Below are 15,022 nucleotides of genomic sequence, written 5' to 3'. Positions count from 1 at the left end.
AGACTCTATGACCTAATTAAAACCAAAAAGCCCTAGAAAGAAACCATATGAACAACCCTAGTTAGGGGGCTATTTCTTGTCTACTGTTACAACTGAGACAAGAACCCCAAAACACAAAGCTCTGATACTGAGCAAGCTCCAAAATTATGCCACTTTAAAATCACAGACTTCTCTGCAATACCTGCTGTAAGCTTCCTTCTTTGACACACAGCCCAGGGATTTAATTACCTGGGTACCAAGGACCCAGGGCTCAGCTCTGATACAGTGCAACTTGCAAACTGCTGAGAATGAGCTGGAAGAAAGTCTGCAGGGCAAAAATTATAGGCAGAGGTAGGGCTGTTGAGACAGCACCGGCAGTAGCTCGGGGATTCAAGAGGAAAAACACCAACATGGAAAGATATAAAATCTCAGAGGAAAAACAAAACCACAGGAAGTTTAATTGGGATAGTCAATCTAGCTGAGGACCAGTCATGCATCACTGGGATCACCGAGTGGTGGTGTCAGTGCCATCAATCCTGACCCAGCCGATGGCAAATGGCAACCATGGAGGCTGACTCTTCCCTCCCAATTGATGCCTGCCTCACCAGCAAAGACTCTTTGGGTGCCTTTACACAGGTGAGGACTATGCTAATACTTAGCCTAATATTTCATTAAATCCTAGCTAGCTTCTCTGTTTGTTAACTGTATAAAGCAGTTGTTTATTGGCTAAATTGTGTCTTTCTTGCTTGCACTTTGCACTTGACTTAAGATGCCCAGATAAAGTGATCCACAAGAGGGGCATCACTGGAGATCAGTTTTGTTACATCTCATTTCCAACTATAAAAAGATCTTCACACGCTTCCTATTGGATTCTGTTAGCACCCTCTTTTTTTGCTGCTTATAGGTGAATTTGCATTCATGTGACTGACGTGAGCTAGGTGGCACCAAGGCAAATTTTTTAGCAGTCCACAGGCAGCTCTGCTTGTTCAGCATGAACCCATCCTATAGCAACTGGGGTTGGGGCCTCCCATGTAGGTTGGAATACATAGCTCTGTTGTGATCTGCTGTGCACCTGCTATTCCAGCCCGCTGCCTTAGGTTTTTGTCAATATACATCAATATTGAATAATACCGTATGTTTTACCAATGTGCTTCATTTCCAGTCTTTCCAGCTATTCCAAACATTTCCACCCCCTTTTCTCTCTGTCAACTTACCAATTCTCCTTAATTCTTACTTTGGATACCCTTTGCAGATTTGCAAATATAGCTTAGGTTCGCCCTCAGATTGCCGCACTCTTATTCCAGGCATTGGTGTAACTCTGTGGATGCAACTCAGTCCTGATTTGAGAACTGTCCTCTATTCTTGCATTGACATTTTTGGAGCTTCAGTCTATAACCTCCCACAGCCAGCGTGAGCCCCTTGCATGCTAACAGAGTGTACGGGTATTAAATTAGAGGGGAATTAACCATTGAGGGAACTAGTTAAATGATGATACTCTTTCATGGAAAAGAACTGAAGAAAAAGACTAAAGGAGAATTACTTCAATAAGGGATGTTTTCAGTGTTTTGTCTTGCAGCGGTGGGCTGCTGCAGAGGGATCAGAGCCAACAGTGCTGATGAATCCTGGAACTCCTAAGTGCAGAGCGTTAATCCCATTTTGAGAAAAAAAATCACACTTAAAAACAATAAACTGTTTAAATACAAATCCTTTCTTTGATTTTTGCCCCTTAATCACAGAAGAGACAGTGGGGGTTCTCTCTGCAGGGGGCAAGAGGGGAAAGAGTCTTTCATTCTTCAGTATCCCAAACGTTAAAGATGCTATTGGAGATTTGATCCCGTCAAAAGTAGAAGGGTTTGTGAAACAGTTAAAATCTCCTCTTTCACCTCCTTTTCAATTTCAGCAATCCCAACCTCGGGGAGAGACCTGGAGACAGATACCTCTTCAAACAATCTAACACATGGATTAAATGTGCTTTTCATTGCCAGCGGCTGGATTTAGAAGTGACTCAAATACCATACACAGTGTTGGCTGTGTTGATAAATCAGCAATGCAGTAATGCTGTGGCCTTAAGCTCTTCCCCCACCAACTACTAAAGCAACACTAGCCAATAATCCTGTCTTTGAACTCCAGCCTGCCACTTTTCATCACCTGAACTTCAAACCAGTTCTGTTTTTCTGATCCTGTTCCTCCCACCATCTGTAACTCGAGAATCCTCACTCCACATGGGTCAGTGCTGGGCCCTCATGAAAACTCCCCTGCCGGGAGCCCATTCTTTCCCTCTCTGCATGTGCATGACTTCAAGTACCACCCCACGACACAGAGAGACAGGAATTCTTTCGTTATTGTCATAACTTACATTTCTCAAGCACCTTTTATCCCAAAGGACAGCACTGCAGTTTGCAGGGAGCCAGATTCTGCTTTTAACTGCCTGATGCAACTCCTTTAAGCTTTCGAGTAACCAAGGACAATTTTAGACCATGCATAATGTTCTGTGTGAAAATCACCTTTGTACAGAGTTTAGCACGAAGTCTATGCAGTGTTCAAAGGAAGATTTTTCAGTTCTGAGTGAGAGTTGACCAATACCCTCCATTTTGTGCTGGCTCTCTGCAGGGAGGTGAATTTTCTCTGTGGTTCCCCATTGTAACAAGGCAGATCCAAGGGGCATAAGGCTACCGCAATTCTCTGGGATCAGTGCAGCAGAAGAGTCATAAAAGGAGAAGTGAAAAGCAGCAGGGCTTTGGGAGCACTAGGTAGGTATTTTAGTTTGGCAGACTGCCATTCCTTCAGCAAGAACATCAGCGTCTCTCTGTTGATGAAAAGAGCCAAGGCCTAAATCATGTCAGCAAGCAACACAGTCTGACCCCATTGTCCCAAAGAGTTTAACACCGTTACCCTACACCAGGTTGGATCAACATTCAGTAATAACAATACCAGGGAAGGTCACCACCTATGAAGAGTTTACCACTCAGGGACCGCTCAGTCTCAACCCTGCTCAAACTCACATATTAACATCACAGAAGGAGGGCATAGTTGCAAACACGTGCCTGCTTAAAGGAGCCATATGAACAAAAGTTTTTACTTTTATACCCGCAACTTGCACATCTGCAGCCTGCAGCTCCATCCAGTGAGGTTTTGCACCAAGATATACAGCGCGAACTACTGTGCCTTTGTTTGGCTCCGCAAGAACAATGTATCTGACTGACGAGCAACCAGGGACAGAATTCAACCCTGAACATCTCTACAAAAACTCCAGATGACATTTAATCAGAAACAATGGAGAAGGGCCCCGTTATCTAGAAGAGCTGTGATAGATAAAAGCTTTGTTTTTACCAGCTAAGCCATATACAAGTGGCATGGGAATATTTCGTTCCAAAAACACAAACCTCTTGCTCCGGAGTTAACGGTGCAGCTCTGCTGACTGTCAGCGATAAGAAGGTAAAATTTATAAGGGAGAACAAGTCACTATAACACAGCACTGTCACATTCAAGTCTTGGCTATCCTGCCAACCAGCGCAATGCACAGCACTTGGGCTGAGCCTCTATGGGCAGACAAGCCTCCTAGGAACGGGATTCACAAATAAACTCTCAGGACTCTATATCCAACAGCAGATGTTAAGAAAGGCCCCAGACTAAAATGGTGCTTAACCTCCCTGGGGAACCTTCTGTGCTACTTCCAGTCATGACAGACTAGAGCTGTGCAGCAACACGGGAAGGCAGTGCAACAGCAGCCCCAAAGAGAGCAGCACGATACCGCCCTGTATTCTGAGAGTATAAAATCATGAATCTTGGCTGTGCTGGAAGGGTGGTGTGGAGGCCCAGGGTGAGGGGAAGCACCTCCTTCTGTTTGCCCACATCCTCCCTCAGTTTCCAGCTGGTCAGATTTGGCTGAGGCACAGGGATTTGTCCTGCAAAAGCACCACCCTGTTGTGGAACCTGACGAACAAGATGGCACTGGGATGCCATGCTCTTCCCGTACCGCGCAGTATTTTACCTCTCCTTTCCAAACCCACCCTTCCCTCCTTAGTACCTTCCCCACACAGCTCCCCCCACCTCGAGTCTCAGAGCCACGCTCACCCCATACCTTGTAGCAGCTCTCCTCTCCTCTGGCACTTTGCTAGAAAGCAGGAGGCGCGTTACCCTCTAAGGGAAGGAAGAGAAGGAGAGCTCAGCCTGTGTCAGGCTCCTCCCTGCAGTGACAGCGTGCCACATCAGTAACGGGTCCACACGTGTGGACGAGGACAGTCAGGAGTGGGCACGGGGGGCAGAGACACAGAACAGTCTCTGTCACAGGACAGAGTGGGGCACTGACAACTATCAGCCTCTAATGTTGGAAATATTTGGTACACCACATATTTAAAATGGTGGTGTCAGTTCAAAAGGACCTGCCCTTTGCTGCTGCCCCAGCCCAGGTTGGTTTAACAGCTGAATAAAGGAGGGTACTGTCCCTCAAAAAGTGCAAGTTCTACCCAAATAAGGAAAACAGAAAAGAGCACAGGTCTGGTAAGTTAAATGAGAAACCATAATAAGTCTGTTGAAACGCATATCTCGAGGAACAAGTAGCTGAAGACATAAAAACATGTAATAAAATTATTTTCAAAGACAACAGAAGCAGGAAGCCTGCCAGAGTGTCTGTAGGGCTGACAGATGATTGAGATGTAAAAAGAGTGCTCAAAGAAGATAAGGATGAAGCACAAAAGCTAAATGAATTCTCTGCATCCGTGCATCTTCCGTAGGGAAGTAAGGAGGTCCCCACACTGGGGTTTTCTTTGCAGAAAAGAGCCAGGGGAACTGTCTCAAGCTGAAGAATTGGAAAAGAAGGTTTCAGGACTAATCAGTAAATGAACAAGAGTAAATTTAAGGATTTGATACTTTAGAAATCTTGACTGAAATCTAAACTGAATGTGAAATAGTAAAGGCTGAACATTGTATGCCACAGCTTAATTGCTAAGACCTAATCCAGCCTCAGTACTTGGAGAAAAAACTGAAAACACAATGCCAAGTTCAAAAACATTCTGAGGTGATGCAAGGGGCAGGAGTTCTAACTTCTGTATGCCTGAAATGGATATAAAGAATAATAATGAAAAAAAAAATTGGCATCAGAGAGAAATGACATAGCAATTACCCCTCGCATAGTGTTTGCAGAAGGAAGTCATACTGCTCAAATCCTGGTTCTTTGAAGGAACCGATGAACATGTGGATATTGGTGATCACTTGATATAAAACTTGCATTTCTAAATCCCTTTTGATGAAGTCTCTCACTGAAGACTGTTAAAAAAACTCCTAAGCTCTCTAAGAATAAGAGGGAAGGTCCTATAGAGGATTAGCAACTGATTAAAAGTTAGGAAACAACTTGAATGAGCTGTTCAACATATTCATAAATGATCTGGAAAAAAATGTAACAACAAAGCTTACTGATGAGAAAAATAAAAATCAGGGTAATACAAATTAAATCTGATCACAAAGACTTGCAGATGATTTTCAAAATACTGTTGAAATGCAAGATGAATCTCAGTGTTGATGACTGCAAAGTAACGGACATGGGAATAAACAACCATAACTATATGAACACAGCAGTGAATTTAAAATTAGCAATTACCACTCAGGGAAGATACTTTTCAGTACCTGTGGATAGTTCTGTCAAAGTGTCAGCTCAGTGGAAGTCAAAAAGGCAGGTTAGGAAATGTCAGGAAAGCGATAGAGAACAAAACAGAAAGCAACATCATGTCGCTGTACAAATCCCTAGGGCACCTGTTTGAATATTTGTAACTTGAATACGGCAGCTAGTTCTCATCCCTCCATCTCAAAAATGGAAACAGTAGCATTAGAAATAGTAGAGACAAAGTCATTAAGGATGATTAAAAGAATGGAAGGTTTCTGAACAAGGAAGGACTAAATTAAATAGACTAGGATCCTTCACCCTAGGAAAAAAGTTGACAGAGGAATAAATCCAGAAGTAATGTAGAAAATAATGAGAATCGTGGAAAACACAAACAGGAATTTTTTATCCGTCATTTCTCATAACATAGCTAATTCCCAAGGGTGTTGGGATCTGGTAGACCCTAGTGAAAAGAAGTTTTGCAGTGTAGTTGCCCTGTTTTTACCCTCCTTCCCCAAATTGCCGTTGCTGGGCACAGCATCATGGGCTGCGTGGAACTGTAACTGGACTCAATTCATTCCTTCTTATGAGCCATGGTACTTCACAAAAAATACCACAACATGCTAGTCTAAGGCAACCGCAGGCAGTGGCAGTCCCCTGTCCTTCCCCACTTTGGGGAGGCAATAATCTCCCTGGCATTTATTTAAAACAGAGGTAGGCTGTAAATTATGAAGTACTCAAACCAGTGAGGGGTAGACACAATGAGAATTCCCTCTGAAAAAGAAAATCCTCAATATATTTTGCTGCAAAAATACACAGGTACTCTCTACAACTACTTGAAAGGACATTGTAGAGAGGTTGGTGCTGCTCTCTCCTCACGGGTTATTAGTGATAGAACAAGAGGGAATGGATTCAAGCTGCAACAGAGTAGGTTTAGACTGGACATTAGGAGAAAATTCTTCACTGAGTTTAAGAATCGTTTAGATGTGGTGTTGGGGGATATAGTCTAGGGGAGAACTTTGTAGAGTAGGGTAGATGGTTGGACTTGATAATTCTGAGCGTCTTTTCCAACCTGGATGGTTCTATGATTCTATGAAAGCAGGGGGCTCTAAGATGAGTACGGCATCTAGGTCTTGTCATGTTGTGAAAAGTTTTACATGTGGTGGTCAACATACACATCAGGAATATAAACCTCTGTACAGGCAGAACAGACACAGGTGAGACACAAATTTTCACAGTCTTCCTGGATTTAAACTATGTTTTTTCTTATGCTCTGTGAATGGCCCGGCAGATTACATTACATTACACACCAGACCAACCTATTTTCTCTGTTTCTACCATGATGTGGTCTAATGGGCCCCCCAGCAAGAGCGCTGCTGTGAGCTGTCACTCATGGTTGCTGCCTTACAATGCTACAAAATACTGTCTGGATTCCTGCTAGGTACCCAGAACTATTACAGGATAATATTAAATCTATTTAATGTCAAGCCATAAAAGATGTGGCTTTCTAAACCATAAACTACATACTCAATAGCGGCACCCCCCCAACAATGAGAAAGGATATGAAATAGGATAGGACAGGAAATAACTCCCATTTCTATACTTCACCATTTCTATATACTCCTCCCCTGTCACAGTTATAGTAGCATGTTAACCACTTCACCACATAGAATACATGTATCAGAGCTATGTTGAAAAATATGAAGGAACATCCAGATACTCCAGCCACAATTAATGGAATCAAACCTTATGGGAAGGGTGTGAGGCTCTATGTTTCCCTGTTTTAGCCAATCTCTATTAGACAACTGACTAAAGCCTAACCCAGGCAGACAGGTTATTCCACAGCTACCTGCTGCAGACTTCTTATGTCATCATCTACTACTGGCACAATCCAGATGGGACAGCTAAACCATGGCTATGATGCAGTCTGGGAAGACCAGGATTTAAAAAAGCTTAATGTAGATAAACTTATACCTGCTTTTACAGTTAGGTGAATGACCCAAAATAGATGTGTCTGCAAACATGTCTGTATTTTATTCACTTTAGTTTCTATCTGGGAAGCATGGGAGCAGCTAGAAAGAAAAGAAAACAAAAGGAAAGAAAAAAGGGAAGAAAAGAAAAGGGAAAAAAGGTTATTTCCAATAAAATGTGAAAATAAAATATTTTACTTACTCTGAATTGTTGGGTTTGATAATATATGAAATATTAAGTAGCTAGGTTTTGTTTGCCCTCAGTGTAAACTACTTCCCCATGTTCTTAATTAGTTTGCCTCCAGAAAGTAACATTGCCAACAACGGAAACGGAAGTCAAGGTGTGGAAACAAGGGAGATTTCAATTGCTATATTTTACTGTAAGTAATACCTCAGCATCTGTGGATTCAGGAGCATCAGGGCTGTAAATCCACATAAAGCTGAATGTTATGAATGGAAGCTGTCTAGTCTTTCCTGATCTCCCATCTATTCCTGTCCCCACATTCAGATATGCTCCACACACAGTAATTCATCCTCTCTCCCTGCTTTGCTTTCTGCAAACAGCTGCTCAGGCTGTCCACGCTGACAGGTCATTAGTGGGCAGTTATTTTTTTCAGGACTGAGTGCACAGGAGTGGCAGTGCTATAAAAGCTCTGCAGAGCTCTGTGAACTGATCTGGGCAGAGCTGTGTCCCAATTTGCTATGCTTCCCGTTAGCAAAGACTGTCTTGAAAGCTCTGCACCTTGTTGCTCACCTGCAGCGGTCCTGTTTGATCATGTTCGCAGATTTTCAAACAGCTCAGTCAACAGTACCAGCTGCGGAGCTATTGCTATTCTAGTACTGGTCTTTTCACCATCACCCTCATAAACCACACTCAGTTTAGCTGGTATGACTACATCCTACCGTGCTTGCACATGTGGGACAACTATTTCAATGAAAGGTGTGAAACCATTTCTCTTACAGGAATAAGCTTTAACTGTAAGAGTACCTTCCTAATTCTACAGTTGTGCATGTACTAGGAGAGTGCGAAACTTTAACTGCCTGTTACCATCAATGTAGCACCATTTATTGCAAGGAGATGTGGCTTTAATCCTAAACAACAGCGTTATTTTGTGATTTGATTCATGCAGTCCTTCCCATCATTCTGCTAATTCATCTCCAAAGACACCTCCTACCATTCCAGCTGATGAGCATCTCTGCGATTCTGAGAGACTTTTCTTTGGGAATATATTGCTATGATCCTCTAGTTTTCTATTCTAAAGAAGTACCAGTGAACTTGATGATATTAAATATTTTCTTCAAATCCCTCCAAACCAGCCAATTTTCTCTTCTACATTCTCCACACCGTAAATAATGATTACTGAATTATTAGTGTCTCACTAGCAGCTTTTTGCATCTAATCAGTTAGCTTCTCCACCTTCTGCATTTGTAGAGTGATTACACTGAGCCATGTTCACGGCATCCCAGATTACCATCTTGACAGCAATTACAAGATCACAAGAACTGAACTGTCACAGAACTGACTGGATTAGCAGACGACGAAGGAGCAGATTACAGTGGAGAAAGGGACTTCTTTTCCTTTACTGCCAAACTGTTCTCCCGGATTTCCGTGTATTTCCTTTAACTGCTGCATTGCTGCCCAAGAGCCCAGACAGAAGCAACTGCCTTACAGCCTCTGTGTTGCCAGCTGCTCCAGACACATAGCCAAAGCACGCCCGCTGTGTTGTGTAGTGCTCTGCATCAGACATTTTCAGCTTGGGCCAATGAACTACATTTTAAGGCTTGGCAGATGAGACTAAAGAAGATCCATCCCACAGCAGTTTGTCCTTTCACTGGGAAATCCGGATGAATCTGCAAGCCTAAAGAAGACTGGAGACCACAGGAAAAGATGAACAGAATGTGCTCCTCCTAACAGCACTTTTTCCAAGTCTGTTCTACATTTATCTCGCCTAAGAGCTAAAGAGGGCCAGGTACTCAGGGCAGGAAACCATGGATCTTGCAGCCCGACCTCTGCTCTGGAGTCTTTTCCCAGCGTGACTAGTTTCTGATCACCCTCAGCACTGAGACAGATCTAAGAAAGCTTTATCCTCCTTCCTGCTCTCTTGGGAGCCAGCACCACCTCTTTCAGAACTATATCAAATTACACCAGCAGCAAATTTGGCAAATCTGACTTTATAATACAGGGCTCACTCATCTTTACAGTGGTCAAATCCAAAAAAACCAGCCTGATGAAGACAAAGAGAGAAGCGCTTCTACTGACAGAAAAAGAAACCTCTTCCCAGTCTTTACAATTTGTTTATTATCATCCCTTCTGAACACTAAAAGGGAGCAAAATAAGGCTGTTGCAAACGTGCCCTGTGTCCCCCTGAAAGATAAACATGACAAAAATAGAGGAGTCAGATATCTAGGCCATTATGACGATAGCTAATTTTGTCATCAGATTATTAGAATTTGAACTACAGATAAGTTAGGCAGGGGCTGCATGCCTATCAAGCTATCAATGCTAATTTTCTTTGCTACATGCAAGCAGTAGAGGGAGAAAGGAAGCGAGAGAAAGAAGAAGAGACTCTTCTTCAGCAATTTGAATCCAGTGCTTGAGTGTTCAACAAAACATTCCTTTCCAGGATTTAAATTCTCCCTTTGATGAGCACCTAGTGACTCAGTGGGATTTGCTAAGCTTCCATTTGAAGCTAGAGAAAAGTAATCTCACTCTTTATTTCTTCCCCCTCCCGGTGCTACACCCCTCTAATCATGATAAATATATCTAAACATGCCTGATTAAGCCAGACAGACAATGTGCCCCTAATCTGAACTGATCAGGGCTCTGGAGCTGCCAAAGTGAACCCGCTGTCTCTCTATCAGACAGAGCAATAAGGGGTCTGTAATGCAGCTCCATTAACTGCTTCCCACAGAATGAATTTTCCCCGACTGCTCCTAAAGAGCAGACACTTGAGGAATGCCGCCTGATGGGAAGTTGCTTCGAATGGTCTCTTCTGGCACAATTGTCGAGCAGCTCCTTCTTGAGCCCTCCAGACAAACAACTAAAGTATGAAAAATGTAGCCACTTCCTTCTGTGCTACTTTTTAAAAAATCTCCTCATACCTTATCTAGCTAACTGCCTCTCAATTTTTCTCATCTTTTCTTGGTAAGCTTCAGCGCTGGCTGACATGCGTTGTACTGCAAAAGTGTGTGGTTATCAGAATAACAATCCTGTTCCCACTGTGCATGTGCGTATGTATGCAAGGGATCTGCTTTTGTGTGCAGGTGGAGCTTGCACTTTGTGGATTCACAGAATTTAGGGCTGTGACAGACCACTGTATCAATATACCATATCAATATATCAACATACCATGTGCGTTTAGCGTATTTGCACTAATACTGCAGGTTCGTTGGAGGATAAATTTTATATAAACCAGAAAAAGTGCAAGAATGTACACCTCTGAATTTGTTCTGGAATCTACATGCCTGTACCTACATCTGCTTTCACGCAGGTGTAGCCCTCTACGATCTTTATCCTACTCTTAGTACTAAAAGACTGCATTCAAGAGGGATCAAGGGGGGACTCAGACCGTGTTTGGGCTCCATGAAATCCTGGGACTACTTATCCTGAAAGTAGTCTTTGGTATAATTACAAGTACCTTCAAAGCCCCTCTGTATCACACCAGCTGTGAACAGCTCCAGAGAACCATTCTGGCAGCAGCAAGTCCCATGGAGAATTATAGTTCTCAAATTGATCATACAAGAGACTGGAATGAGGAGTGACGTTACATTTCAGACATGTTTCCTCTCAGGATGGACTTTCCAAAAGCCACTTCTAAAGCAAAAGAATCAAAACGCAATGAGACTTGACTTGATGCTATGAGACTTGATTAAAAACAACTAACCAACGAACCACAGACCATAAAACCCACCTACAATTAGACCCAGATATTCCAAGGTGCTTTCCTTGTATTTGGGTATCTAAATACGGGAAAGAATACTCAAGATTCATTATCTCCAGCTTTAAGAATCAGAGAGATTTCTGAAAAATGTATAGTATCCAACATACTGTTCCGTAAATCTGAGTGCTAGCAGCTAAGAGCTGAGCAACTCTAGCGTTCATGCAGGTCTGCATATGAATACACACTGAATGTGCATGTGACTGGCAAATTCCCTTTGCCTATGTACGATCACGCATTTCATAATGTGAAATGGAAATCGAGAAAATAAATCTGTAAATATTTGTGCAAAAGTAGGAGTAAGTTCACCTTATGTCTTTGGTTCATTTCAACAGCAGTTAAGAAATGCCTCTTTTCATACATAAAAGATAAAGAAATTATAGCTTTCTGGTACATCCTTCATTTCTGGGAACAGCACAACCTAGAGAATTCATTACATTATGGTATTAATCCAATCTGGTAAAAATACTTTTTAATCTTATATTGGACTCTACTGTATATCAATACATTTGAGTGGGATATGTGAACAAAATGGTATGGAATTCTGCTGGTATATAATGCTGGGTACATAATATTATGTTTCAAATCAGCTACTGCATGTTTCTTTGATCAGGCCAGCTGATAGAATTTTGTATAAAATGGGAAGACCAAGTGATGAAACTGCTATTTCACTTGGTCGTTTTGGTCGTGGTTTTTTGTTTGTTTTTTGTTTTTTTTTTTACGTAAGATTAATCCTGGCAGCACAGGTAATTGTGCAAAATCTGGAACTCTAGTACTAAAATTACATTCTGTGCCAATAGATATGATTTTGCACAAAAGTAGAACTACAGTTAGCTCAGTAAGAAAAGGTAATGTTTCTTTGTCCTTTTAACCATAAATGTGTTTTTGTACAAAATCGAATCTGACTGCACAATTTTGCCTTGCCTCTTTTCTCTTGTATATTTTTCCTCTTGTGCTTTTATGAAAGAATGAAATATAAAAGTCTACTACATTTAAAGTCTATATACATTTAAAACATGATAATCTAAACACAAACATAGGAAATCTGACAATTAGGTTCTCAGAGCCCTCTTATCTTGGACATGTTATACATAATTTCAGCTCACAGACACCTTTGTTCTGAGAAGAAGATCTGGACACTTTATATACAAAGCTTCACTATATTTAGTGAATATTTAAATATATTATATTATACTATATCTAAGTATAGGATAGAGAAATTGAAATGCTGCTACCCGTATCTGCCATGTGATATAATGAGCACTGCTGTGGTACCTTCATTGCATAATGTCACCACTTGCACATTTACCTTCTGAGCCCCTGTGTTGTATTAACTATGTTTTTCTTCTGCTTAATGGATCTTCATGGCTTAACTTCCATTTAAACACAGAACCCCCTTTACAAAGCCTAAGTGCTACAAAACAGCCTTTCTAAAAATTAAAGTCAGCCCATGTGCATCTGCATTTGGGAATGCTTCTGAAAGGGTTTTAAAAGCAAACAATTACAATAATTCATACATTTAAAGATGCAACTCCAACAGTCCATCCAAATTTTCTTCTCATTATAAGGTAAATGTGAATGCCAGCTTGTTACTCTTCCTGGGGTTTATCTCTGCACAGCAATCGTACCATTTTAGGTGGAAGTGTGGAACATATTTCGTGTTTGTCAATGCATTTTTTAGTTCACTTGGATTATGATACCTTTGAAATTCAAGTGCAGCAGCAGTTCCTGAATGATTTAACATGTAGACATTTTTACTCTGAAGCAGGAACAACTCATTCTTGTTTATCTTAATCCAAAATTGAGTCCTATCAAATTGGAATAGGTTCTCACCATCTGGAATAAAAATACCCAGGTCATACCCTGAGGTAGGTATATCAGTTACTGAACTAACCTGCAGACTGAGACCAAACACATTAAGTTCCCTATAGGTAGATCAGGCTTGACATCCTACGTTTCCCGTTCAGGACAGTGTGGGCACCTTCATGGCAATGAGGCTTACTGGAACCTCACTGCGTAACCCCACTACACCCTGCAAAAATAACCATGGTCCCACTCTTTCAGCAAGCAAATGATTGATTGCTGCTCTGCAGCAGGGACCCGCACAGCCTTCAGACTATTCAGTAGATTGCATGTGGCAAGACGGGAACACTGTGCAAAGGGTGTGAATGAGTCATTCGACATTTCAGGTTGACTGAAGTCATTCTGCTACATTTATTTCTAATCTTGATGCGCTATCCACATTTGCATGTTAAGCAGGATGGGAAGATATTTAAATTATTTGCTACAATACACACGTGGAAAACAGCAGACTCTGCATATGTGTGAGAATATGGGATTACATGCATGACTGGGTGAACGCAGCATCATGTGAAGTGCCTCTTCTGCCCTCGTACAGGACTAGTCATTCTGCATGCAAGTCTGAATGCCTCTGAGCAAAAGTATGTTTGAACATGTATATCTCTAGGGATCCGATTAGAAATGAAAGATGTGCATTTGCAGTATGCCTCAGTGGAGGAACGGAGGTCCCACGAGCATAATTCAGGTGATGTGTGTGTTGTGTTTTCTTTGGCAAATACAAATGAGAGCAACTGCGAATGAGGTGGTCTGCATACACTTGGAGGGCAGGTACGTGTGCTGTGCCTGTGTGGGTGATAAGGAGCAACCACGAGCAGGTGTCAGCTGAAGCTGGAATTTATACCGAGTCAAACATCATCAGCAGTGAACCACCTACTTGAAGATTTCCACGGAAAGAATACATGGCAACCTCTCAGAGTATGATCTGGCCTAACCCTATACTGCTTCACTCCTGGTCATAATTCCAGTTTAAAGTGCGACTTTACAGAGAGTCTGACTTTTTATAGCTCACCCTGAAGTCTGTTTGATCCATGCATATTTAGCAATTTTAAGCATTAAACCATTTTGAAGTACACGCTCACCTCTGAGACTTAGGAGCCTCAGTTCAAGCACTTGGGTTTGAAATTCTGGGCAAAGACACCAACTTAGCTCTCATTGCAGAAAAAAACAGCTATCAGTATGGAGACAAAAGATCCTGGTTAAATGCTACACAGAAAATATTTTCCAAGGTTGAAGAGGCAAACATAAAAGATACTTCACAAGATACTCAAGGCTATGTCACAAGAACTCAGCGCTTTAAACTGAAGGTGGAGAATCTCACTGTGAATATGGAATCAGTGGGCCGCCACATGAACTAATTCTTGAGAAGATGAAATATCACTTGGGTGGGGCAATCGGAGCTCTGGTATCTTTCCTCAAGCTCAAACCACTCAGGTTTGGTTTTGCACAGAGCGAATGATATATCTGCATCCAGAGCAACAGAGTTGCAGCATGTCGCGTAGGTAAAAGGCAGTGCCAAGATCTGTGGTTTTTTTTGTTTGTTTTTTTTTTGGTAATGTCCAAATTACGGTGTCCTTCGAATTATTAGGATTTGCTTAAAGCACTGCAGATCCTCTCCCTCCACCCTGCCTCTATTCTGCAAGTTATTGATACTCGATTAACCTTGGTGAGTGAATATAAGA

The 15,022-nt window shown here is 41.9% G+C and overlaps 1 protein-coding gene across 3 annotated transcripts in view; it reads right to left on the bottom strand.

The window, feature by feature from the left end:
* Window positions 1–15,022, bottom strand: part of GRAP2 (GRB2-related adaptor protein 2) — a 74,085-nt gene that overhangs the window by 17,168 nt on the left and 41,895 nt on the right. Inside the window, exon 1 of one of the 3 annotated variants that reach the window (XM_014963471.1) lies at window positions 4,061–4,118. The exons of the other annotated variants lie outside the window; for them this stretch is intronic. The gene's annotated coding sequence lies outside the window, so the exon portion shown is untranslated. Of the gene's footprint in view, window positions 1–4,060; window positions 4,119–15,022 lie in introns of those variants that run through there. 3 annotated transcript variants of the gene reach the window in all.

Source organism: Calidris pugnax, unplaced genomic scaffold (genome assembly GCF_001431845.1).
Source record: "Calidris pugnax isolate Ruff unplaced genomic scaffold, ASM143184v1 scaffold44, whole genome shotgun sequence".
Taxonomy (NCBI): domain Eukaryota; kingdom Metazoa; phylum Chordata; class Aves; order Charadriiformes; family Scolopacidae; genus Calidris; species Calidris pugnax.
This window is presented reverse-complemented; position numbering and strand designations above follow the sequence as displayed.